Genomic DNA, 27251 nt, shown 5'->3' with positions numbered 1-27251 from the left:
GGGACTGATTGAGCCACCTGTGCTGAAGCAGGGACTGATTGAGCCATTTGTGCTGAAGCTGGGATATCCTGAAAACCTGACCTGTGGGGGGGAGCTGGAGGACATGAGTTGAGCCCCCCTGGGGCCTGCTTTCTCTATCTGCTTTCTTTATCCTCAGGCTCATGACTAAATGAAGCTTTGTGTCCACATCCTGTGACCTTTTTTATATGATATAATTGGGTTAGTGAAAGCTTTCTAGTTCTGCAATAACAAGGTGTCTCCCACACAGGATTCCTGGAAGGGAAGAAGGGTCACCTACCCTATTAATTCATTCATTAGACACAGGGCCATTTTTACTAAGTGGCGCTAGTGTACGCCTTCTAGCACTGGAAGAAATCTTATGGCATTAACTTGAATGGGCAGTCAAGTGTCTTCCAGAGTTGGAAAGTGTTTTATTGCATAGCACAGCTTGGTGAATGTGGCCAATATATCTGTGTTTGATATTAAAACATGTGTACCCCTCCCCCCGTGAGCCGTGCATGAATGGATCATTCCAGCGAGCTGGGCTGAGAGTGGTGTTCTACTGTCCCCATGACAACAGTCTGAGCCAATCAGAGTTCTTCCTGTTTGTGGACGAGTCACCTCGAAGGGTGAGAGAGGAGCGTCTCTGACCTTCATAGAATGGAGCCTTCTGATTGGCTAATCTCACAGCCCTTATGATTAGCTTCGCTTTCTAACGTCAAGAAAGAAATAGAGGCAGGGACACTTTTTGTTGGTTGTTTGTGTTGTTGCTGCTATTATCAAAGTTTTTAGACTTTTCTCCGGATTTTATAAATAAAGCAAATAAAAACTGTTCTGATAACCCACCCTAACATGAAATAAATGAGATTACTGTAAGGTCTCTGAGCAACCCAACAGATAACTGCCCCGAGATAAAGAGTGACGGAAATGATGGTGTTTTGCAGCGGGCTACACACGGGGTGACAGTGGAAGAGCCCGGGACTGACATCAGTGGATGACATGTGGGGACATTCGGTGACGGTTTGGGAGTTAGGTTTCTGTCTGTAATAAGGAAGTAAGCCTTGGAGGGGCGGCAGGACATACTAGAAAACGAGAGGTAACTGTCAATGTACTACTTCCCGGTAAAACATGTTTATTAATAAATGAAAAGGCAGAGAATGGGCAAAGGGATTCCGACAGCCAGCAAAGGCGTCTGTCTGAATCCCAAGAATAATCTGTGTGGAAGACCTGCACAGGCGGTCCTCGGTTATCCAACGGAACCCGTCCTGGAAGTAGCGTTGGATGGTGACACCGCTGTAAAGTGAGTCCCATGTTAATCAGTGGCGGTGAGCGTCGGATAACGCATTCCGGCGTCAAAAAATGGCCCTTAGGGTTGCATTGTATAGCGTTGGATTTGCCGTTCGTTGTAAAGTGAAACGTTGGACAACGAGGACTACCTGTACTAGTAAATGAGCGATGTGTAAGTGTGCTGGCTGCTGTTTCTGTGCAGCGTGCACACTGCTGTCCTGAGTTTGTAGAGAGGTGAAATCCCTGGTGGGCCCTGCCATCAGACGGGCCCTTCGGGTCCTCGCTGGCCAAGGGTCCTGTAATGACCTGGATGCTGCGGCTGCTGACATTTTGGATAGACTCTGAAGATTAACCAAATCTCCCTCGGCAGTGTGTGCGTGTGTGTGTGTCTGCAGTAAGAGTCAGTATGCAGTGCGTGTGTGTGTGTGTGTCTGCAGTAAGAGTCAGTATGCAGTGTGTGCGTGTGTGTCTTCTGTAGTAAGAGTCAGTGTGCAGTGTGTGTGTCTGCAGTAAGAGTCAGTATGCAGTGTGTGCGTGTGTGTCTGCAGTAAGAGTCAGTATGCAGTGCGTGTGTGTGTCTGCAGTAAGAGTCAGTATGCAGTGTGTGCGTGTGTCTGTAGTAAGAGTCAGTGTGCAGTGTGTGTGTGTGTCTGCAGTAAGAGTCAGTGTGCAGTGTGTGCGTGTGTGTCTGCAGTAAGTCAGTGTGCAGTGTGTGCGTGTATGCGTCTGCAGTAAGTCAGTGTGCAGTGTGTGTGTCTGCAGTAAGAGTCGGTGTGCGCGTGTGTGTCTGCAGTAAGAGTCAGTGTGCAGTGTGTGCGTGTGTGTCTGCACTAAGAGTCAGTATGCAGTGTGTGCGTGTGTGTCTGCAGTAAGAGTCAGTATGCAGTGTGTGTGTGTGTCTGCAGTAAGAGTCAGTATGCAGTGTGTGCGTGTGTGTCTGCAGTAAGAGTCAGTATGCAGTGCGTGTGTGTGTGTCTGCAGTAAGAGTCAGTATGCAGTGTGTGCGTGTGTGTCTGTAGTAAGAGGCAGTGTGCAGTGTGTGTGTGTCTGCAGTAAGAGTCAGTGTGCAGTGTGTGCGTGTGTGTCTGCAGTAAGTCAGTGTGCAGTGTGTGCGTGTATGCGTCTGCAGTAAGGCAGTGTGTGTGTCTGCAGTAAGAGTCAGTGTGCAGTGTGTACGTGTGTGTCTGCAGTAAGAGTCAGTATGCAGTGTGTGCGTGTGTGTCTGTAGTAAGAGTCTGTGTGCAGTGTGTGTGTGTCTGCAGTAAGAGTCAGTGTGCAGTGTGTGTGTGTGTGTCTGCAGTAAGTCAGTGTGCAGTGTGTGCGTGTGTGTGTGTCTGCAGTAAGTCAGTGTGCAGTGTGTGTGTCTGCAGTAAGAGGCAGTGTGCAGTGTGTACGTGTGTGTCTGCAGTAAGAGTCAGTGTGCAGTGTGTGCGTGTGTGTCTGCAGTAAGAGTCAGCGTGCAGGGTGTGTGTGTGTGTCTGCAGTATGAGTCAGTGTGCAGTGTGTGCGTGTGTGTGTCTGCAGTAAGAGTCAGTATGCAGTGTGTGCGTGTGTGAGTCTGCAGTAAGAGTCAGTGTGCAGTGTGTGCGTGTGTGTGTGTCTGCAGTAAGAGTCAGTGTGCAGTGCAGTGCGTATGTGTGCACCTGCAGTAAGAGTCAGTGTGCAGTGTGTGCGTGTGTGTCTGCAGTAAGAGTCAGCGTGCAGGGTGTGTGTGTGTGTGTCTGCAGTATGAGTCAGTGTGCAGTGTGTGCGTGTGTGTGTCTGCAGTAAGAGTCAGTATGCAGTGTGTGCGTGTGTGAGTCTGCAGTAAGAGTCAGTGTGCAGTGTGTGCGTGTGTGTGTGTCTGCAGTAAGAGTCAGTGTGCAGTGCAGTGCGTATGTGTGCACCTGCGCAGTAAGAGTCAGTATGCAGTGTGTGCGCGTGTGTCTGCAGTAAGAGTCGGTGTGCTGTGTATCTAGTGATGTGTGTATGTATGTGTAACCGTCCTTGCCGGCTATAAAGGAGTTTACATAGAGTTGGATATATACATGGCAGTGCCCAGTCTCTCGTACCTGGTCAGGGTGCTGGGTGGGTGCAGGCCGGGCGTGGATATGCAGATAGAATAAGGATGGGCGCCAGGAACTTCTATAATACAAACAAGAACTTTATTCATATCCATTCATAATGCTCGTCATGCAAGGACAGACTTCACTTCAGACATTTACTGGTGGCAAATAATATGGTTCCTCTGCTTCTTCCCCTGGTATCTCTCACTCCTACGCTGGGGAGGTTCGGCTTGTTTCCCTTAGTAATAGTTAGATTGGCAATCTCCTGCATAGTCTCAATCGTGCCCTTTCTCAGGTGGGCCTATAGTAGGAATACACTGTCCTCGTGGGATCAGCATCCCGGCACTCTGTGTACTGCCTACCTCTTCCATGCATATCGGGGGTTTACTTGGGACCTTCCGATGGGGCCGATCCAATTCTGCTCTGGAGCTACTATTCTGAGAACTCCCCGCTGAGCACACACTCTCTCCTCTTCCTGAATGAGAACAATCTTGGGCCATTACTGTAGGCAGTAACTACTATATATAGGGCACGTTATTTAACTGAAAACTATAAATGGTGACAGGACTTAATACACATAACTATACACACAAACCTATTTTACAGGACTCACTGTGAAGCTTCAGTCTGAATTCTGAGGAACCTGTTTCTAGAAACATTGGGTGGAGCAATATATACCCTTCTATCCCAATAGAGACATCACTAGTTACAAGACATACTGGGGAGTGGCTATCCATTTCTGCACAGTCATCCTGTATCACATGGTGATGGGGAGGGAAACAACCCAAGTGATCCCACACAGTTAACTCATTAAGGCTGTTAACCCTTTACACTAACTAGTAGTTCCCAAGGGTGGAGTACATATGCATAACTGTGCTTGTATGAGTGTACTGTATATATCTGTGTGGATGCATGTATGAATATATGTATACAATAGTAAATATACGTGTTTTCAGGGCTGCCAATGGGGGGAGAGTTTGGACAACTAACCGGGGCTCAGTAGCAGAGGGAGACCGGGCCAGCTGATCCTGGAAGTTGATCGGCCAACCTCTTTGGCTGTGGCCCCTTCAGCCTGCCAGAACCACCCCTTACTTAACAGGATTCCTCCTGCACCCTCACTTGACCGGTTGACAGCACCCTAAACCCTGCTTAAGAACTTGGGATCCAGGTCAAGATTTAAGCCTGGGAATGCTGTGGGCGGGTCGGTGTTTGGGCATGTGTACTGTATATATGCATGAGTCTAAGCCCTGTTATTCATTACTATAGCCCTATAGTGGATCCTGCGATCTGTTTCCCCTGGAGAACCTGTGATAGCCCAGCCCAACACTGTTTGTAGGTGATATCCTGTCTCCAGCAGAAAAATGTCTTGAATTTGGGAACAGCTCGCCTTCCAGTGGTTAGTCATTTGGCAGAAGGCCGGTGTGGACTGGTGATGCGCCGAGACAGAAAGGAAGGGGGCTACCCTGCCAGCTCTCTATAGAGAGTAGTATGTGCTGGAAACAAATTCCTAAACATTGGGATGCCACGGTGTGACCTGCAATCATATGTAGCACAAGGCGATAAAAGAACGGGGTTCCCACTTCTGCAGCATTTTTACAGATTATTATTATTATTATTTTAATCTTGACATTTTATTCCTGGGAACGTGACGGCGGTTTTGGAAGCAGGCGCTCCCGCAGGGGATGCGTTCCCGCAGAGGAGGCGCTCCCGCAGAGTGAGGCGCTCCCGCAGGGGATGCGCTCCCGCAGGGGAGGCGTTCCCGCAGAGTGAGGCGCTCCCGCAGGGGATGCGCTCCCGCAGAGTGAGGCGCTCCCGCAGGGGATGCGTTCCCGCAGAGGAGGCGCTCCCGTAGGGGATGCGTTCCCGCAGAGGAGGCGCTCCCGCAAAGTGAGGCGCTCCCGCAGGGGATGCGTTCCCGCAGAGTGAGGCGCTCCCGCAGGGGATGCGTTCCCGCAGAGGAGGCGCTCCCGCAGAGTGAGGCGCTCCCGCAGAGTGAGGCGGTCCCGCAGAGGAGGCGCTCCCGCAGAGTGAGGCGCTCCCGCAGGGGATGAGCTCCCGCAGGGGATGCGTTCCCGCAGGGGATGCGCTCCCGCAGGGGATGCGCTCCCGCAGGGGATGCATTCCCGCAGAGGTTAACACGTGTTTGCAGTTATACAGTATGTGTAATGGGTTCTATGTTGGGGACTGATGCAAAACATATTCAGGTATCAGAGATGTAAACCTTCACAGAACACAATCAGTGAGACGTAGGGCAGAGTACTCCTTCATATCAGGGAACCCCTATAGAACTCTGTGAGATTGTAACAATCAGTGAGACGTAGGGCAGAGTACTCCTTCATATCAGGGAACCCCTATAGAACTCTGTGAGATTGTAACAATCAGTGAGACGTAGGGCAGAGTACTCCTTCATATCAGGGAACCCCTATAGAACTCTGTGAGATTGTTACAATCAGTGAGACGTAGGGCAGAGTACTCCTTCATATCAGGGAACCCCTATAGAACTCTGTGAGATTGTAACAATCAGTGAGACGTAGGGCAGAGTACTCCTTCATATCAGGGAACCCCTATAGAACTCTGTGAGATTGTAACAATCAGTGAGACGTAGGGAAGAGTACTCCTTCATATCAGGGAACCTCTATAGAACTCTGTGAGATTGTAACAATCAGTGAGACGTAGGGCAGAGTACTCCTTCATATCAGGGAACCCCTATAGAACTCTGTGAGATTGTAACAATCAGTGAGACGTAGGGCAGAGTACTCCTTCATATCAGGGAACCCCTATAGAACTCTGTGAGATTGTTACAATCAGTGAGACGTAGGGCAGAGTACTCCTTCATATCAGGGAACCTCTATAGAACTCTGTGAGATTCTAACAATCAGTGAGACGTAGGGCAGAGTTCTCCTTCATATCAGGGAACCTCTATAGAACTCTGTGAGATTGTAACAATCAGTGAGACGTAGGGCAGAGTACTCCTTCATATCAGGGAACCTCTATAGAACTCTGTGAGATTGTAACAATCAGTGAGACGTAGGGCAGAGTACTCCTTCATATCAGGGAACCCCTATAGAACTCTGTGAGATTGTAACAATCAGTGAGACGTAGGGCAGAGTACTCCTTCATATCAGGGAACCTCTATAGAACTCTGTGAGATTGTTACAATCAGTGAGACGTAGGGCAGAGTACTCCTTCATATCAGGGAACCCCTATAGAACTCTGTGAGATTGTTACAATCAGTGAGACGTAGGGCAGAGTACTCCTTCATATCAGGGAGCCTCTATAGAACTCTGTGAGACTGTAACAATCAGTGCCACAATCTCCTCACCAGCGAACTCAGACAATCAGTGAGAGATTACGTATCTGAGTTATTATTAATAAATCATCTTGAAAATTGACTTGTGGGTGATTTTAATCAATGTAAACCGGACCGCTGAGGTTGTTGTAACTGCCGTATTTTCTGCCTCTTGTTTTATATAATAATAATAATAATAATAATAATAGCTTTGTTTCATATTGCGCTCCCAATGGGACTCCAAGCGCGTCACAATTACAGTAAGGCTCGCGGTAAGCAGCATTGTACAGAGGAATGTTCCAGACACAGTTCCAGCCCAGGTGCGCTTACAATCTACGGTTTAGGTGCCTGAGGCACAGGGAGGTAAAGTGACTGGTTCAATTCCCGCTTCCCATTGTTATTGGGGTCACTTCTGTTACTCACGGAGCCACTCCTCCATATTGCTGTGTTTTAACGGGACAGTCCCTTCTAGGTGGCAAGTGACTCTGCAGCCAGTACACACAGCACAGTGGGGGTTACGTGACCACCTGGGGCACAGCCCCTAACATCTCTGCAGCCAGGACACAGCACTGTGGGGGTTACGTGACCACCTGGGGCACAGCCCCTAACATCTGTGCAGCCAGGACACACAGCACTGTGGGGGTTATGTGACCACCTGAGCACAGCCCCGAACATCTCTGCAGCCAGGACACAGCACTGTGGGGGTTACGTGACCACCTGGGGCACAGCTCCCAACATCTCTGCAGCCAGGACACACAGCACTGTGGGGGTTACGTGACCACCTGGGGCACAGCTCCCAACATCTGTGCAGCCAGGACACATAGCACAGTGGGGGTTACGTGACCACCTGGGGCACAGCCCCTAACATCTCTGCAGCCAGGACACACAGCACAGTGGGGGTTACGTGACCACCTGGGCACAGCCCCTAACATCTCTGCAGCCAGAACACAGCACTGTGGGGGTTACGTGACCACGTGGGACACAGCACAGTGGGGGTTACGTGACCACCTGGGGCACAGCCCCTAACATCTCTGCAGCCGGGACACACAGCACTGTGGGGGTTACGTGACCACCTGGGCACAGCCCCTAAGATCTCTGCAGCCAGGACACAGCACTGTGGGGGTTACGTGACCACGTGGGACACAGCACAGTGGGGGTTACGTGACCACGTGGGACACAGCACAGTGGGGGTTACGTGACGACGTGGGACACAGCACAGTGGGGGTTACGTGACCACGTAGGACACAGCACAGTGGGGGTTACGTGACCACGTGGGACACAGCACAGTGGTGGTTACGTGACCACGTGGGACAGCACCGTGGGGGTTACGTGACCACGTGGGACACAGCACAGTGGTGGTTACGTGACCACGTGGGACACAGCACAGTGGGGGTTACGTGACCACGTGGGACACAGCACAGTGGTGGTTACGTGACCACGTGGGACACAGCACAGTGGGTTTCTTTCCCTCTGAGCCGGCATGTGGTCAGGTTAAGAGGAAGTGACGTGCGTGAGTGCAGCACATGGCCTGGAGGTGCTCGCTACTAATGTACAACAGGAAATGCACGGGGGGTGAGTGAAAGTGTTGGCGTGTGCGACAGACAGAAATAGAAAGTCCGAGACAGCGCACTGCAGAGCACCGAGTCCACGTGTGTCTCACGCCGGGGATGTGCCGAGATGCCGATGCGACGCGCCAGGGTGAGAGACAACACAATCTTAACCCCTTTGCTGCCAGACGGGCATGTATTACCGATGTCTCCCCAAGGCGAGACTTATCCCAGTTGGCAGCAGCAGCAGCAAGTGGCTTGTGTGTCAATGTCTCCCAACTGCAAAACGGGAGCGAGAGCACTGCGCCCGATGTCTTAGGGTGCAGGGATAGGGGGCAGGGGGGAGGTGCTACAGGATATTTATTTATGAGCCATCATTACTATTTTTGCTAATGTCTATATTTTCTTTCACTACCTTATCTATTGGGAAGATCTGAAGGTGATCAGATGTGTGATAGTGTAATGTTATACCTTGGGGCTTTTTCTAGTATTTGACTTTGTGTGTAACGGGCTCTTTGCTAGGGATTTTGCATGTGTAGCTATTCTGTGAGCCGTTATCGCATGTCCAAACGACTTTTTTGGTACATGCGTTATCACTCTTGCGCTCACAAACCGATCGGTAGGTCAAAAAAGGGGGAAACTGGCTACTGATTGCTCTAGAATGGGAAAAAGCGATGTTAGCCAGATCTGGCTAATTGGACTTTTGTCCAGTACTGTGTATTTGGTGGGGGGTTGAAGAGGGTAGTCGCCCAAGGGTGGGTGGTTAGGCCCAGCGGCAAGACCATTTTTGAATACTATCTGGGCTAATGATATATGCAGCCTGTTTCTAATATATATATATATATATATATATATATATATATATATATATATATATATATATATATATATATATATATTATATATATGTATATTTATATATATATAGTAACCATCTAGAGTCCACTGTGCATAGAGGCGTTAACATACTACTAATTTCTGGTGATCCACCTGGGACCAGAATTCGCTACCCTAAAGGTGCCCTAGCTTTTATGTGGCTAGATACAATGGTTAAACAATTAACAGACAAAATATATTTGTACAGTACACACCAATCTTTCTTAAGCAGAGGACCTAATGGATATGTGTGGCTAGATACGATATAGCATTATTCCCCTCTGTGAACCATCTGGGACCCAATTTTTACTCCTTTTTCTTGGGGAGACCCCACCTCTTATGTGGTTTCAATAAACGGCTAAACTACTAACAGGGAAATATGTGCACACGAGCCAGGGGTGCTAACTCTGCCCAAACAGAGGACTTAAACTGGTGCAATTATCCAGAGAAGATACAATTAGATTTGCTGCGCACGTCCTTGCCACTGGTACAACGGAGAGATGGACACTCTGATACTAACCAGTGTATTTGTTACAAACGTACATGATATCATGAGAGACCTACACCACGTATAACCTTAATGCAGCACGTCAGAAGGGTGAACTCTGTTTCATGTGTAGCACGTGCTCTCCCACCCTAAGGGCACGGTCCCGCTGCGTCCGGTGGCGCGTGTGGCCGCGTGCGCCACCAGCCCCTTACCTGCAATCCGTTGGTCCCCGCTGCCTCCTCCCTCCGTGGCTCACTTCGTACTGTGACGCGTCAGCCGGCCAGCGCTACCAGAAGAAGGTGTTCTGGAGCGTTGACGCGTCACGTGGTGCGCGTGTGAGCCAAAGAGGTGAGCAGGGAAGGAGCTCGTAGGGAGGCGGCCTGTTGATCTGTGTGTCACGGCTTGTTTTTTTGCCGTCTCAGTTTTTTGCCGTCTCGGATCTCGCCAGAGCGTGATCGTAACTCCGGGCTCCTGCACACCGGAGGAGGGGAGGGGGGTACGAACGGACGGGCCCTCCGTTCAAACCACGCCCCGCTCCGGCTCCCTACAGACCGCAGATAGCGGTCTGTGCCTTCCAGCGCGCTGCCTACATGCAGTGCGGGCGCGCTGACTGAGGGAGCGGGGCCTTAGCCTAAGGCCCCAGTACCTCCGCTGCATGCGCGCCCGCGAGACTGGCGGCGCGTGCAGCCGATTCCCCGGTCTGCAGGGAGCTGCAGACCAAAAGACCGAGGGGGGCATGGCGAGGGAGTGACGGGGCGCGGCCATGACGTCACCCGGCAGGTTCGCCCTTATTGGCTGAACCGCCGGGCGGGGGGGGGGGGCTGGCCTAGCGCTGCAGTAGCCAGCGGGGACCAGGCCTAAGGGAGACTCACTGCGGTTACCTGCGGGTGGTGCTACCTGTTAGGTTCACAGAGGGCCCTGAGCATCCGCCGTTGTTGGGGATGGACAGGACAGGCTTTTGGTGCTTGGTTAGTTCTGTTCTCTGTGTTGCAGCGCCTCCATTCCCACAGGGCTAACGCAGATAGGTGCAGTTCCCTGTGTAATACACTCCCGCCCTCTCCCTGAAGAACTGTAGCCTCAGGCAGGAGAATAAATCAGTAACTGGTTCTTTATTCTTTATGGTACAGCAACAGCATACTGACATATACAGCATACTGACATATACAGCATACTGACATATACAGCATACTGACATATACAGCATACTGACATATACAGCATACTGACATATACAGCATACTGACCTATACAGCATACTGACCTATACAGCATACTGACCTATACAGCATACTGACCTATACAGCATACTGACATATACAGCATACTGACCTATACAGCATACTGACATATACAGCATACTGACCTATACAGCATACTGACCTATACAGCATACTGACCTATACAGCATACTGACCTATACAGCATACTGACCTATACAGCATACTGACCTATACAGCATACTGACCTATACAGCATACTGACCTATACAGCATACTGACCTATACAGCATACTGACATATACAGCATACTGACATATACAGCAACAGCATACTGACATATAGAGCATACTGACATATACAGCATACTGACATATACAGCAACAGCATACTGACATATACAGCATACTGACATACAGCAACAGCATACTGACATATACAGCATACTGACATATACAGCATACTGACATATACAGCATACTGACATATACAGCATACTGACATATACAGCAACAGCATACTGACATATACAGCATACTGACATATACAGCAACAGCATACTGACATATACAGCATACTGACATATACAGCATACTGACATATACAGCAACAGCATACTGACATATACAGCATACTGACATATACAGCATACTGACATATACAGCATACTGACATATACAGCAACAGCATACTGACATATACAGCATACTGACATATACAGCAACAGCATACTGACATATACAGCATACTGACATATACAGCAACAGCATACTGACATATACAGCATACTGACATATGCAGCATACTGACATATGCAGCATACTGACATATGCAGCATACTGACATATGCAGCATACTGACATATGCAGCATACTGACATATACAGCATACTGACATATACAGCATACTGACATATACAGCAACAGCATACTGACATTTACTGTACAGCATACTGACATATACAGCATACTGACATATGCAGCATACTGACATATGCAGCATACTGACATATGCAGCATACTGACATATACAGCATACTGACATATACAGCATACTGACATATACAGCATACTGACATATACAGCAACAGCATACTGACATATACAGCATACTGACATATACAGCATACTGACATATACAGCAACAGCATACTGACATATACAGCATACTGACATATACAGCAACAGCATACTGACATATACAGCAACAGCATACTGACATATACAGCATACTGACATATACAGCATACTGACATATACAGCATACTGACATATACAGCATACTGACATATACAGCAACAGCATACTGACATATACAGCATACTGACATATACAGCATACTGACATATACAGCATACTGACATATACAGCAACAGCATACTGACATATACAGCATACTGACATATACAGCAACAGCATACTGACATATACAGCATACTGACATATACAGCATACTGACATATACAGCATACTGACATATACAGCAACAGCATACTGACATATACAGCATACTGACATATACAGCAACAGCATACTGACATATACAGCATACTGACATATACAGCATACTGACATATACAGCATACATCCGTACACTCTCTGACAGCGAGAGAGATTATCCCCCACTGGACCCTACATAACCCAGCAGTGTGTCACCTCGCAGCCTGCTCTTCTCTTGGACCCTGGACACAACCCCCAGGGCTTGAGGCCCCAAAGGTCTATCCCTGACTCCCCCACTCCCTGGTGGAGTGTGGGTTAGCTGCTCCCACTCCCCTGAGGGAGGGGACCCAGGGCCCCGGCTCCACACTTGCACACACACTCCATTTGGAACTGCAGCTCCCTTTTGTTACCAGGGGAGAAGCTCCAGGTCTCAGCACCGTATGGGTAGTACCAAGGCCAAAAGCCACGCCGCCCCCCCCCCCCCGTCACTCAAGGGAGCTGCTTACCACAGCAAGGGCAGATTTAACCCTAACACTGCCTGCTCTGGTACCAGGACTTAAAGTATGTATGAGGCAGAGCTACACAAGTATCCACAGCAGCCAGGACCACCATATACTAGCTTATATACCGGCGTTGCCCGGGGTTTCATGTCCAAGTGTACTGACCCAGTCGTGACGCAGGATGGAGCTGCAGGACTTCAAACCTGCACGGGTAAGTAATGGGGGTGTGTTGCTCCACCTCCTGCTCCTCCTGCTCCCGCGGTGTGTCCCCCTCCTGCCCTCGGTCCCCATGACTGGCTGCCTGCGGGAGGCCATTTTCCTTCCCTTCCCTTTTTATATATATATATATATATATATATATATATTTTTTTTTTACGTTATGGTGGGTGAAAAGGTATAGCATATAAAAATATTGAGTGGGTTTATTGGCTTTCATCTCAGCCCAGGCTATGTTTAAAAGCTGTGTTTAAAGCAACATGCATTGGCTTAAGGGTTTTCCATGTAATGTGGTCTTGAGACAATAGGTGGCACTGTGTGCTCATTTGCATGTCATTTCCCAGAATCCCTTGCTGCAGTGGAAGCACTGTATGCTAGGTGATAATGGCAAAAAGCAGGGTTGCAGATCTCTCTAAGACATGTGAATGTGCTCAAAAGTTATATTTTTATATGATATATATATATATATATATATATATACACTGTATCTACATATAGCAATAGGTGTTCCTGCTCCTCTTCCCAATATGTTGGTGACATCACAGTAAGACATATTGAACATTACCCTCCCTTTCTGCCGCTACCTAAATCCCGCGTTTGATTCCCTGCACTTTTTCCCGCTGGGTTTTGCGGATCAGGCAAGATGTGCCGATGGTTTTCTTGGGACAAAAATTTGCGAAAGCAAAAAAAAGTCACAAAGCCAAAGTGCGACTAGGCCAGAAATGGTCTGAATTTCTCCAGCTTCTCTTTGTGTTTATCGGGCGCACACATACAGAGCAAAGCCATTGTATAAGTGGCCAATCTCGCCACCGCCGGGTGAACGTCGCCTAAAACCACTTATACTAATTCCAGAGCAATGTGAAAATGGGTCGTGACAACGCCAGATTTAACCTTTTCTGTGCCGTAGGTCTGTCCGCATCAGTGCGCCACCGCCCCGCGACTGCCGGAAATAGCAGTAGAGGGGGGTTCCGTTTCGTTTGGGCCGACCGCTCCGATCGGACCCTGGAAAGCAGCGTGCGTTTTACGTCGGGATTCTTTGGCTCGCCGCGTCGCCTCGCCCAGGCACTTCTAATTCCTTCCCGTGATCCCTTCCCTGGCACTTTGTAACATATCTTTGTGGTGTTGTGTAGTGAGAGGACCCGTTACTGCGCTGTCGGTGTGCGGCGACCGCGTCACCCTATTGGTTGCAGGACACGTTGCTGGCTTGTGCTGCCGCATCTCTCACATACATTGTCTTTTCCCTTTTACATCACATCTTGTGAACTATTAATCCTTGTGAGTGCTGAAGACCCTATTACTTATACACACGATGTGTCTGTTCCGGGTCGGGGGGAGAGACCCTGTGTCTCCGAGCACAACTCAACACTGTCACTATCCGAGTACTTGGAGACGTATATACTTGATGATAGAGCGCTGCCTGGCCCCCTGTGTTATTTGCATTTTGCCATGATGAACCAGGTTCGTCCTTAGGGCACTCAGATCCAGAGCCACAAGGGGACTAAGTTGTAGCACACTTTTACTCCCATTCATATCAACTGGCAGCTCAGGGGTGTTGAAGCATACAGCACCTTCTAGTGGATCTGGGCCACCAAAGGGTAGGAGAAAAACATGATCAATCTTTGGAAGCGCTTTAGAAGAGATGCACCTACTTTACATGTTACCTCCTCAGTCCCCATGCACCGAGCCTGCGGGGGCTCCCGCGTAATCCTCCCTGATCCCGGATTTCTGAAATGCCGGTATCCTGTTGTGCATGTCAAGATCTGGCTTGTCCTGACTTCACCCTCCCAAATGCACCTGTCCTTACCTCACCGCCTCCCCTCCGACAGCCACAGGGCGGCGGCTTTTATCCCATAATCCCACCTTCCAGCCATGTATTTCGAGCCGCAGCCGTACTTGGGGGATTATGGGGCTGACAGGAGATGGAAGAGCTGCATACCTGGCGTAAGTGGTGGGGAGATGAGCCCGTGTCGGCCCCGGTGTAGTTAGGGCGGGCCAGGTAATCGCTGGGTGGAAGAACCCGATGGGTCATGAAAACAGCACGAGATTTACCAAAAGATGAAACCCCTTGTGATGATATTGGTTGTATCTGATAAATCTGGTGATGTTTTTTGCACCAGTTTTACAGCTGGCAGTCTTTGCCAAACAGCCCCTTTAACTCATCAAATGCCAGAAAGCTACATCGTGGTCACATGACCGTTCCCTGGAGCGATCACGTGATGACGATATATCACTCATGAGGCCAGATGGCGCCTGCAATGTCCCCTACAGAACGAGCACAAAGCCGGTGACGTGGCTACCAAGCCATGGGGCTCCGGAAGTGCCAGACTTCACCCTGTGGTGGCTTCGTCATGGGGGCACCCAACGTGGTTAATAGCCATGTCATGGGGACACCCAAAGGGGTTAATGGCTATGTCATGTGGATACACAAAGGGGTTAATGGCTATGTCATGGGGGCACCCAAAGGGGTTAATAGCTACATCATGGGGACACCCAAAGGGGTTAATAGCTACGTCATGGGACACCCAAAGGGGTTAATAGCTACGGTATGGGACACCCAAAGGGGTTAATAGCTACGTCATGGGACACCCAAAGGGGTTAATAGCTACGTCATGGGGACACGCAGTGGGGTTAATGGCTACATCATGAGGACACCCATAGGCGTTAATAGTGCAACGGTCTTTTGCACTATGTGTGTGAGTTGCAGTCGTGTTTTGGCTCCATATCTTCCAGCGGAATGTTTGGGGATTTTGCTGGCGGTTGGAGTATTGGCCCCGAACCTGTGGAGAAGCGGGACCTCTCTCACTTCCGTTCATGGAGGAGGATGGCCTGTACGTTCCGGTCGGAAAGGGGACAATAACAAGGGTTATTTATCAGTCCCAACTTCAGGTTATCCTGTTTCTAAAGGTTGCTGGGACAACCCTTAAATACCTGGAACGGTCTGGTGTTACTATAAGGCAGGGCGGCCATCTCCAGTCCTCAAGGGCCACCAACTGCTCCAGTTTTCAGGATTTCCCTGCTTCAGCACAGGTGGTTCAATCACTGGCTGAGTCGAAGACTGTGCTGAAGCAGGGATATCCGGAAAACCTAACCTGTTGGTGGCCCTTGAGAACTGGAGTTGGCCGCCCTGCTCTAAGCTGTTAACTATACCACGGCCACTAGTTCTACAGTATGTGATCCGATAAATGACTGCACCGTTTAACTCTTTCACTGCCGGAGTGACAGTAAAGGGGATACAAACAAAAACTCAGACTCCTACACAGAGAGCCTGCATGCCATTCATGCATCTTTTATCAGCGGCTGGCGACCCTGGCACCCCGACCAGCAGCCATTTTAAACTCCCAAGTAATAGGCAATGAAAGATCTCAGAACCCGGGAAGTGGTCTGGGTTGGAAGGAGCAGAGTGGTCCTAGTGATGGGCGACCCCTGCCTTGTGCCCTTAATCGTCCCTTCTTTTTTTGGTAGCGGGGGGAGAACAGATGTACCATTTTCACCAGCCAAACATGCCAGATAAGAATAGGATTTGAAGCCCAGAAGGGACAGTCTTGACTAATGAAGCGAATGTTGGGAATGATTGAGCAGGTGTTACATGGCGAGGGCTTTAGCGCAAGGCCATTGTACACTGCGCAGAGAGATGGCGCATGGCTGGCTGGCAGGCCTCTCAGTTATCTCATTTGCAATGAGTTGCTGCAGCCCCCCCCCATAGCAGCAAAGGGGTTAATATTCTAAACGCAGCCGTGGGAAAAGATTTCGTGTAAACAGCCTCCAGTTACTGGGACCTATTTCCTTACAGGAGCCCGAGTAACATGGTGATGCATGAATCATCCCTCCCCCAATCCCCCAGGGCATAACCCATTCTGTCATTTTATTTTTATGGGTGTATTTCAGCCTCTGGGCACCTCAGGAGATTGGTTGCCATTCAGTAATCCAGTGAGCACTTAATATTGTTGCCCTGTTTTGCACTCTGAGAGTGTGAAGGGAGAGTGGGAAATAATAATAATATAATAATATTTGTTTGTTCTTGTATAGCGCTGCTAGTTTTACGTAGCGCTTTACAGAGACATTTTGCAGACACAGGGAGATAGTGACTTACCCAAGGTCACAAGGAGCCAACATCGGGAATTGAACCAGGATCCCCTGCTTCGCACTCAGTGCCAGTCAGTGTCTTTACTCACTGAGCCGCTCCTTCTCCCAGGCTCCCCTGCTTCACACTCAGTGCCAGTCAGTGTCTTTACTCACTGAGCCGCTCTTTCTCCCAGGTTCCCCTGTCTCACACTCAGTGCCAGTCAGTGTCTGTACTCACTGAGCCGCTCCTTCTCCCAGGTTCCCCTGCTTCACACTCAGTGCCAGTCAGTGTCTTTACTCACTGAGCCGCTCCTTCTCCCAGGTTCCCCTGCTTCGCACTCAGTGCCAGTCAGTGTCTTTACTCACTGAGCCGCTCCCTCTCCCAGGTTCTCCTGCTTCACACTCAGTGCCAGTCAGTGTCTTTACTCACTGAGCCGCTCCTTCTCCCAGGTTCTCCTGCTTCACACTAAGTGCCAGTCAGTGTCTTTACTCACTGAGCCGCTCCTCCTCCCAGGTTCCCCTGCTTCACACTCAGTGCCAGTCAGTGTCTTTACTCACTGAGCCGCTCCTCCTCCCAGGTTCCCCTGCTTCACACTAAGTGCCAGTCAGTGTCTTTACTCACTGAGCCGCTCCTTCTCCCAGGTTCCCCTGCTTCACACTCCGTGCCAGTCAGTGTCTTTACTCACTGAGCCGCTGCTTCTCCCAGGTTCCCCTGCTTCACACTCAGTGCCAGTCAGTGTCTTTACTCACTGAGCCGCTCCTTCTCCCAGGTTCCCCTGCATCACACTCAGTGCCAGTCAGTGTCTTTACTCACTGAGTCGCTCCTGCTCCCAGGCTCCCCTGCTTCACACTCAGTGCCAGTCAGTGTCTGTACTCACAGAGCCGTTGCTTCTCCCAGGTTCCCCTGCTTCACACTCGGTGCCAATCAGTGTCTTTACTCACTGAGCCGCTCCTTCTCCCAGGTTCCCCTGCCTCACACTCAGTGCCAGTCAGTGTCTTTACTCACTGAGCCACTCCTTCTCCCAGGTTCCCCTGCTTCACACTCAGTGCCAGTCAGTGTCTTTACTCACTGAGCCACTCCTTCTCCCAGGTTCCCCTGCTTCACACTCAGTGCCAGTCAGTGTCTTTACTCACTGAGCCGCTCCTTCTCCCAGGTTCCCCTGCTTCACACTCATTGCCAGTCAGTGTCTGTACTCACTGAGCCGCTCCTTCTCCCAAGTTCCCCTGCTTCACACTCAGTGCCAGTCAGTGTCTGAACTCACTGAGCCGCTCCTTCTCCCAGGCTCCCCTGCTTCACACTCAGTGCCAGTCAGTGTCTTTACTCACTGAGCCGCTCCTTCTCCCAGGTTCCCCTGCTTCACACTCAGTGCCTTTACTCACTGAGCCGCTCCTTCTGCCAGGTTCCCCTGCTTCACACTCAGTGCCAGTCAGTGTCTTTACTCACTGAGCCGCTCCTCCTCCCAGGTTCCCCTGCTTCACACTCAGTGCCAGTCAGTGTCTTTACTCACTGAGCCGCTCCTTCTCCCAGGTTCCCCTGCTTCGCACTCAGTGCCAGTCAGTGTCTTTACTCACTGAGCCGCTTCTTCTCCCAGGCTCCCCTGCTTCACACTCAGTGCCAGTCAGTGCTGTTACTCGCTGAGCCACTTCTCCTGGTTAAATGAAATGACTAAACAGCAGTACTAGTGTAGACCCCTCTCCCCCGTGTCTAGGGACACTACCTGTGGTGCGTTACCTGAGTGACCCCACAGAAGGCCTGAGCCTCCGCCACTGGGAGCCTGGGGTGATCTCTTGTTCACCTTGGTGCAGCGCCTCCAGCTGCGAGGGATCCCATCGTAACGGGATAAGCCCCTCACAGGAACCAATACCAATAGTAACCACACACCCGGGGTATATATCATTGACTAACGTAGGATACGGCAACCTGTACCACACAGTATATCACACACAACACAATATACCGGTTGTGGGTGCCCATAATACATTGGGTGGTTGGCACCAATATCCCTGGTGTCCTTTCCCCCCAAAGTCAGTCCCACCCAAAGTGTAGGGAGTAGCGCTACCCCGTGAACCGTTGGTGCACTTAGGTGTGGTACCTGCCAGGGCACTCCAGTACCCGGGTACTGCCGAATAACAAACAGGGATCCGCAGGATCCAACGACTTGGGTCTGTCCGCGAAGGGGTCCGCTTCTGTGTGGGGTGATCTCCCACTGGAGGGTCTCACCTATAAGAGTCTTTATCGTGGGTAGTCTGGTCCCAGACCACCGGCCGCAAATCACAGCACGGCGCCCTGCTGCTGGTGTCTATCACTGCTAAGAGTACTGGGGAAATGTCCCTATCTGGGGCCTTTCCCTGTAGCAGCCACAAACTGTACGTGGTTGGGGCCTAACTGGGGCCTGAGGAGTAATCTAGGCCTAGGCTGGGAGCCACTGACACCCAGACCCTACCTTCCCCTTCTGCCTCCTGGATCCAACTGACTCCACGCGCTCCATCGCACCAAACTGTATCAATATCCCCTCAGGGGATCCAGGGAGCCCTATTGGCTGCTGCGCATCACGTGGTCCGCCACCCAGAGCATGCTCGGATATGTAATTCCCCTGCGGAACCTATGGTAAGATGGCCGCTGCATCTCAGGTGCTAAGATGGGCGTCGCGACCTCGGAACTCTCTGCACATGCGCAAGGTGTCTTTTGCTCATGCGCTACAAACAACAATGGCGGCGCTCTGTATCAACGGAGCTCTCTGGTCTGCCCGCATCCCCTGCAGCCATAGCCTCCCCCTTCTCCACTCCCGCAGGGAGGGAGCGGGGGACCCGGCTATACTAGTGGGGTGGGGGGGGGAGAGAGATTGGAACCTCTCAGTATTAAAATGTACTTGATGCATTGGGTAACGGTGAGAAGTATCTATATATGTGTAGCCAGGTCCCCTCTGGCTACCGGATCCTCTGTTTCCCCCCCCTTACCTCCGCTGCTGTGGGGGGCTGTTGCGGGTGGCGACGGGTTTGCCGGCGGCTCCCTCTGCAGGATGCCGCCATGTTTGTTATGCACGCGCAGGGCTCGCGCGATAGGACTTGCGGCAGCCATGTTACGATTGGCCGGACATGCGCAGAACAGATAGCATGGCGCGGCGGCCATTAGGGAGCTTCGCGCAAGAGGTGAGGTGCTGCCGGGGGGGGGGGAGTGATCAGGTGCGCAACAGTTGAGACCCATAGATACGGCGAGCAGGTTGCCGCCATTTTGTAGTTGAATGCGCATGCGCAGTAGGACGACACGAGGGCGGCTAATAGGGACAGGGCTCAAGACAGGAACTACAAGTCCCATGAGCCTCTAGGGCAGTAGTGATGCGGCGCAGCTTAGCCAATAGGGAGGCTGCAATTATTTAGATAGGAGTAAGGCAGTTTCTGACATTTAAAAAAGGGACAGTTTAGCCATTAATCAGTTGAGGAGAGGGACGGGGAGGAGAGGCAGTTGTAGGAGAGGGACAGGGAGGACAGCGAGGAGGCAGTTGTAGAAGAGGGAGAGGCAGTTGTAGGAGAGGGACAGGGAGGGAGGACAGTGAGGAGGAGAGGCAGTTGTAGGAGAGGATAGGGAGTGAGGAGAGGCAGTTCTAGGAGAGGGACAGGGAGGAGAGGCAGTTGTGGGAGAGGGACAGGGAGGAGAGGCAGTTGTGGGAGAGGGACAGGGAGGAGGAGAGGCAGTTGTAGGAGAAGGACAGGGAGGAGGAGAGGGACAGGGAGGAGGAGAGGCAGTTTTAGGAGAGGGACAGGGAGGAGGAGAGGCAGTTGTAGGAGAGGGACAGGGAGGAGGAGAGGCAGTTGTAGGAGAGGGACAGGGAGGAGGAGAGGCAGTTGTAGGAGAGGGACAGGGAGGAGGAGAGGCAGTTGTGGGAGAGGGACAGGGAGGAGGAGAGGCAGTTGTAGGAGAGGGACAGGGAGGAGGAGAGGCAGTTGTAGGAGAGGGACAGGGAGGAGGAGAGGCAGGTGTAGGAGGAGGACAGTGAGGAGGAGAGGCAGTTGTAGGAGAGGGACAGGTAGGACAGTGAGGAGGAGAGGCAGGTGTAGGAGAGGGACAGTGAGGAGGAGAGGCAGGTGTAGGAGAGGGACAGTGAGGAGGAGAGGCAGTTGTAGGAGAGGGACAGGTAGGACAGTGAGGAGGAGAGGCAGGTGTAGGAGAGGGACAGGGAGGAGGAGAGGCAGGTGTAGGAGAGGGACAGGGAGGACAGTGAGGAGGAGAGGCAGTTGTAGGAGAGGGACATGTAGGACAGTGAGGAGGAGAGGCAGGTGTAGGAGAGGGACAGGGAGGAGGAGAGGCAGGTGTAGGAGAGGGACAGGGAGGACAGGGAGGAGGAGAGGCAGGTGTAGGAGATAGATAGTCCCCTTACTTTTCCATAGGAGTCTGTCACAGCTTCAGAGTCTGCAGTTCCCACGTTGCTAGGCAACCAGTGAGGCCGTGAGACGTGTTGAGATTAAGACAGTTGAGAGGGACAGGTTGTCAGTTGAGGAGAGGACAGGCAAGGAGTGAGATATAAGTTAGTGAGTTAGGAGCTAGGATTAAGTTAGTAACTTAGAAGTTATTAATATAGAAGTTAGTAACTTACAAGTTAGTAAGTTAGTGACAGTTGGAGCAGTGAGGCACAGACAGGACCAAGAGGATAGCAGTAAGCCCTTCCTGAGTGATATTCAGCTGAAGCAGTGCTTTGGGATGCAGGGTGCTAGGAAGCCCTAAAGATGTGTGTTGGACTAGGGGCCAAGACTGACCCAGAAGTACTTACCTGAATGGGAAGGGGCACGGAGGGAACGTGCCCTGAGAGAGCATTATACAGGGGACCTGTCTCATGAGGTAGTGTGCTCTATATGAGAATAATGGACCCTGTGCCAGCCTGGCGCTGGGGTGTGCCTGTCAGTAAAATACCTGTGAGCTGCAAAAGATCCTGGCGTCCTATTTCTTATCTCCTCCAACCCACCAACTACCCTCCATTACAGCCAAGGCCTGACCCTGCCAACGGGAACCCTGAGATCACAGGTAACTGACCAAGGAGCTGACACTCTAATCCCATCGGGAGCGGGGCAGGACTTTGTTCACACGTGTACACCCTACCCCTGCTTCCGGGGGTTACATATGTGTGAGGTGTATGTGTAATGGTAAGGCGTATTGTAATGGCGAGGAGTATCACCTCTGTAATGGCGAGGAGTATCTATATAGGTGAGGAGTATCACCTCTGTAATGGCGAGGAGTATCTATATAGGTGAGGAGTATCAACTCTGTAATAGCAAGGAGTATCTATATAGGTGAGGAGTATCACCTCTGTAATAGCGAGGAGTATCTATATAAGTGAGGAGTATCACCTCTGTAATGGCGAGGAGTATCTATATAGGTGAGGAGTATCATCTCTGTAATGGCGAGGAGTATCTATATACTGTAGGTGAGGAGTATCATCTCTGTAATAGCGAGGAGTATCTATATAGGTGTAGCCATGCATAATAATGACTGCGTACATGTTCCCTGTTGGCATTAAGTCCTGGTAAGTACAGGCCTGCCAACAGTAGTTATGGAGGTTTTCCCTCACACCCTGGTGTGGTGCCCTGTGTAAGGAAGGGAGTGGCTGTATGCTCTGAGTCCCTGGATAGTGACATCAGAGATGCGCCTGCCCCCTGAGGTATAAAGGGCACAGCACTGTTAGTTAGTGTGGTGTTAGCCAGCAGTTGTGTGAAGCAGCTGGTAAAATGTATGCTACGGCATAAAGGATTGGAGGAATACTTTTGTGACCCTAGTGCTGTAACTAGCGGGAGCAGAGTGACCAATAAAGTCTGTCTAAGTCACACTGTGTCCAGGGACCTGGCGCAGTGGTGATCTCCCTAGGAGAAAGGGAAACCCACTGCAAGACGGGAGGGCGTACCTGGCAAAGGGACAGCACGGAGAGATGTGCGGCTAGAGCCGGCAGCTGCATGGGGCAGTCTGCTACATCACAACCTACAATAAATATGTCATGTTCAAAGAAACCCCCACTGTGTGAGTGTGAGATTACTCTACAGTGGCAGTCACCACCGAGAAGGAGTTCCTCACCAGGACCATCTCCCTGCGGAAGCATAGATACTGATGAGGTGGAGGCGCTGCACGTGAAGTAAGTTGGACTCGTACCCACTACCTCAGATACCTGTCCTGCTGCCATCCTCTATAACACCAAGCGGGAGACTCAGGAGTCCTGTTACTTGCAGGTGCACCACCATACACGATCACGTAATGGGGATTGGTTAGATTACCCGGGCCAATGTGAGATTGGGGGGGGGGAAACCCGTTACATAGGTGAGGAGTATCAACTCTGTAATGGCAAGGAGTATCTATATAGGTGAGGAGTATCAACTCTGTAATAGCGAGGAGTATCTATATAGGTGAGGAGTATCACCTCTGTAATAGCGAGGAGTATCTATATAGGTGAGGAGTATCATCTCTGTAATAGCGAGGAGTATCTATATAGGTGAGGAGTATCATCTCTGTAATAGCGAGGAGTATCTATATAGGTGAGGAGTATCAACTCTGTAATGGCAAGGAGCATATATATAGGTGAGGAGTATCAACTCTGTAATAGCGAGGAGTATCTATATAGGTGAGGAGTATCATCTCTGTAATGGCGGGGAGTACCTATATAGGTGAGGAGTATCATCTCTGTAATAGTGAGGAGTACCTCTATATAGGTGAGGAGTATCACCTCTATGTTGATTACAAGTACCTCTATATCGATTAGGAGTACCTCTGTAATATGGGGGAGCAGGGCTTAAAGGCATAGTACAGGATTGGAACCTGGGTCCTCCAGGGCTGAACCCCACTATTTCCAGCTCTGGAGCGCCCGTCCCTGAGATACTTACTGGTATTTATAGGGGATAAAATGGCCATCCAATAGGAAGCCATAACTGATGATGTTGCAGTTTATTGGCCTGACATTTGGCAGCCATTTTGTTTCCCCTGGAGGGAGATTTAAACCCGGTAACTTGACTGGTATGTAACTGGCAAAACTGGCAGTCCCTGGAGCTGAAAATAGGAGTGTTTAGGTGTGCGGGACCCCTCAAGTTAACGTCCTTTACTAAAAATTGGGGGGTGGACAAAACCGAGTAGGGGGGACGGCTGCTTTACCGGTGCAATCCGACATTGGCAAAAAAACAACAAAATTTTGTAAATACGAATTGTCTCCCGTAGACAAATACAACTGATCTAAAGGCAAAGATTTTTCCCCACGAAAGAACAGAAAGCCATCACAGTGGCAAAAATACTATGAGAGAAGTACTGTACATTGCAAATAGGTTTTTTTTTGTGGCCTCTCTATATGGGGGGAGGGGAGGAGAGGGGCGGGGGGAGAGGGGAGGGGCGGGGGTGTCAATCAGACATTTCTTCTCCATTTTCAAGGTTTATTAAGATTTTGGAGATGACGTTTTCTGGGCGTCCCGGCAACTCTCCGCAGCAATGAAACCACAGATTGTGCGCGAGACGGCGGTCTAAACGCTTTAACCCCATCAGCAGAAATCCTTTGCCGTGGAATAGGGACGTCTGTGCCTTTCCCCAGCTTCTCATTGCACCAATGAGATGCGGTTTGTCCAGTAAAACATGTGTACGTGTTGGAGGCAGGCGCGAGGTCCTGTGTGACGCGCACATTCAGAGCTGGGGTTCACAAGATTACGCTTCGGAAACATCTTCCTCATACAGATCATTGGAAATCTGTGAAGAAGGATTCTGGGTAACATGTATAAAGTACCGATATTTACCCACCGCGGCCAAACTTTAAATACAATGTGATCCCATAGAAGTCAATGTAAAAGGTTAGGAGACGTGATAAAAACGCTTAACCAAACCCGATAACGCCTTATAAGAGGTCATGCGTATGGGCTGATTCTGACCTTTTATAGGTAACAATGGTGATGGAAAAATATATTCAGTACAGGCCTGGGACAAATAATGCATTTTCTAGTAATACCCAGGTAGGAGTATCTGAATTAGAGTCCTGATCTAACACAAGTAATCCTTGGCCAAGTAATAATACCCAAGTAAGAGTATATGCATTAGAGCCCAGATCTAACACAACAGTATTAATACCCAGGGAGGAGTTTCTAGATTCAAATCTTGATTTAACCCAAGTAATGCATGACCAAGTAATAATTAATACCTGGATAAGAGTATATGCATTAGAGCCCTGATTAATGCCCAAGTATTAATACCCAAGTGAGAGCTTTACGATATAACGGGAAGGTCGGCACGTTAGGCGTCCTTGTTTTTTTGCAGCATTCATTGTTTAAGAGCAATTCTAGGTGGGTTGTTCAGCCAGATAAAGGAGTTAACAAGTTCATTCATTTTGATGAACATTTTTTTGTGAAAGGGACGGGGTAATTCGAATATAATTCACTTTCGGCATAATGACCGTGCTAAGAGTCTGTATTCTGCCCCGTCATGTGGGTTTAGCGAGAAACCATTTCTCAACAGTAGAACGCCTTGAGAATAGATCAAATATGTGCAAATACAAAATAAAAGTCCCGGCGCTACAAATGTCCCAGATACCGTGATCCAAATGGAAAGTCCCAGATGAAAAATTCTCAGATGGATGGTACAGGATATTTTCACAGAGTCCCAGGGTGTTGATAAGTCCCTTTAACGATGTCCGCAGTGATTCTGGGGAAACATAAGAGGTACACACCAATTGCGCAGTATTCCACTACTCCTGACCCCAATCTGAACCAACGGACAAAGAAACCCTACTTACAAGATATTATCTTGTGTGTTCGAGGGAGAGAATCTGTAACTGTGTCTCTGCTCTGCCTCAGTGTTTCACGGATCCCACGTGACCGGCAGCAGTGATCTCTTATTCCATGCAGCGACCAGCACTCACAGGGGACGCAAGCCAGGCATGTCCATGCAGGAACAGAGGATTGACACAATGTCACAGAATCACTGCGGACATCGTTAAAGGGACTTATCAACACCCTGGGACTCTGTGAAAATATCCTGTACCATCCATCTGAGAATTTTTCATCTGGGACTTTCCATTTGGATCACGGTATCTGGGACATTTGTAGCGCCGGGACTTTTATTTTGTATTTGCATTTGTTTCACAGGTTGGGAAAATCTGTTTATTAGTTTCCCTGGCAGTTTACACCACTTAGAAGTGGTTTTCACTCACATTGAGTGATCACATTCACATCACCATCCTATTGCTATTTTCACACTATTGTGATTTAATTGCACATTGTAGATTAGCGCTTGTTAAGGGTATTATTGTTGTTTGTATTGTAGATCAAATATGTGCTGAATTCTCTTCTGCGGCAGGGGTGAGCAATCCTTTTCCCCTGCGCCCCCCTGCCGGCTCCCCCCCCCCCTTCCATACCTCGGCTTCTGCGTTCTGATGTCGCGTTGCCATGGCAACAGATAAACGTACTAATACTTTTGTTGGCAAAAAATCCGCCCGGGCCTGGTGATTTAGAAGTCTTGTGCAAAACAATAGCATTGGAGATTTCTTCTACAGAAATGCGTAATAAAGTCATGTATTTCTCTGCAGTACGGGTGTGCAGACTGTAGGTACAGCAGTAAGGGTGTGCAGACTGTAGGTACAGCAGTAAGGGTGTGCAGACTGTAGGTACAGCAGTAAGGGTGTGCAGACTGTAGGTACAGCAGTAAGGGTGTGCAGACTAGGTACAGTAGTAAGGGTGTGCAGACTGTAGGTACAGCAGTAAGGGTGTGCAGACTGTAGGTACAGCAGTATGGGTGTGCAGACTGTAGGTACAGCAGTAAGGGTGTGCAGACTGTAGGTACAGCAGTAAGGGTGTGCAGACTAGGTACAGTAGTAAGGGTGTGCAGACTGTAGGTACAGCAGTACGGGTGTGCAGACTGTAGGTACAGCAGTAAGGGTGTGCAGACTGTAGGTACAGCAGTTAGGGTGTGCAGACTGTAGGTACAGCAGTATGGGTGTGCAGACTGTAGGTACAGCAGTAAGGGTGTGCAGACTGTAGGTACAGCAGTAAGGGTGTGCACACTAGGTACAGTAGTACGGGTGTGCAGACTGTAGGTACAGCAGTAAGGGTGTGCAGACTGTTGGTACAGCAGTTAGGGTGTGCAGACTGTAGGTACAGTACAGCAGTATGGGTGTGCAGACTGTAGGTACAGCAGTAAAGGTGTGCAGACTGTAAGTACAGCAGTAAGGGTGTGCAGACTGTAGGTACAGCAGTAAGGGTGTGCAGACTGTAGGTACAGCAGTAAGGGTGTGCAGACTGTAGGTACAGCAGTACGGATGTGCAGACTGTATGTACAGCAGTTA

The 27251-nt window shown here is 50.0% G+C and overlaps 1 protein-coding gene and 1 long non-coding RNA gene across 7 annotated transcripts in view; one reads left to right on the top strand and one right to left on the bottom strand.

Annotated features, from left to right (window-relative positions):
* The window catches only part of LOC142492573 (DNA (cytosine-5)-methyltransferase 3A-like), a 348275-nt gene that overhangs the window by 139658 nt on the left and 181366 nt on the right, over positions 1-27251 (top strand). The gene's annotated exons all lie outside the window — the stretch shown is intronic.
* Positions 1108-21390, bottom strand: LOC142492574 (uncharacterized). The gene is made up of 3 exons (XR_012800851.1): positions 21342-21390; positions 3339-3411; positions 1108-1609 (listed from the first exon to the last, which is right to left on the bottom strand). It is a non-coding gene; the product is annotated as an uncharacterized LOC142492574 (long non-coding RNA).

Source organism: Ascaphus truei, chromosome 4, assembly GCF_040206685.1.
Source record: "Ascaphus truei isolate aAscTru1 chromosome 4, aAscTru1.hap1, whole genome shotgun sequence".
NCBI classification, from domain to species: Eukaryota; Metazoa; Chordata; class Amphibia; order Anura; family Ascaphidae; genus Ascaphus; species Ascaphus truei.
The sequence above is the reverse complement of the archived record's forward strand: the minus strand, read 5'-3'. Positions and strand labels throughout refer to the sequence as shown.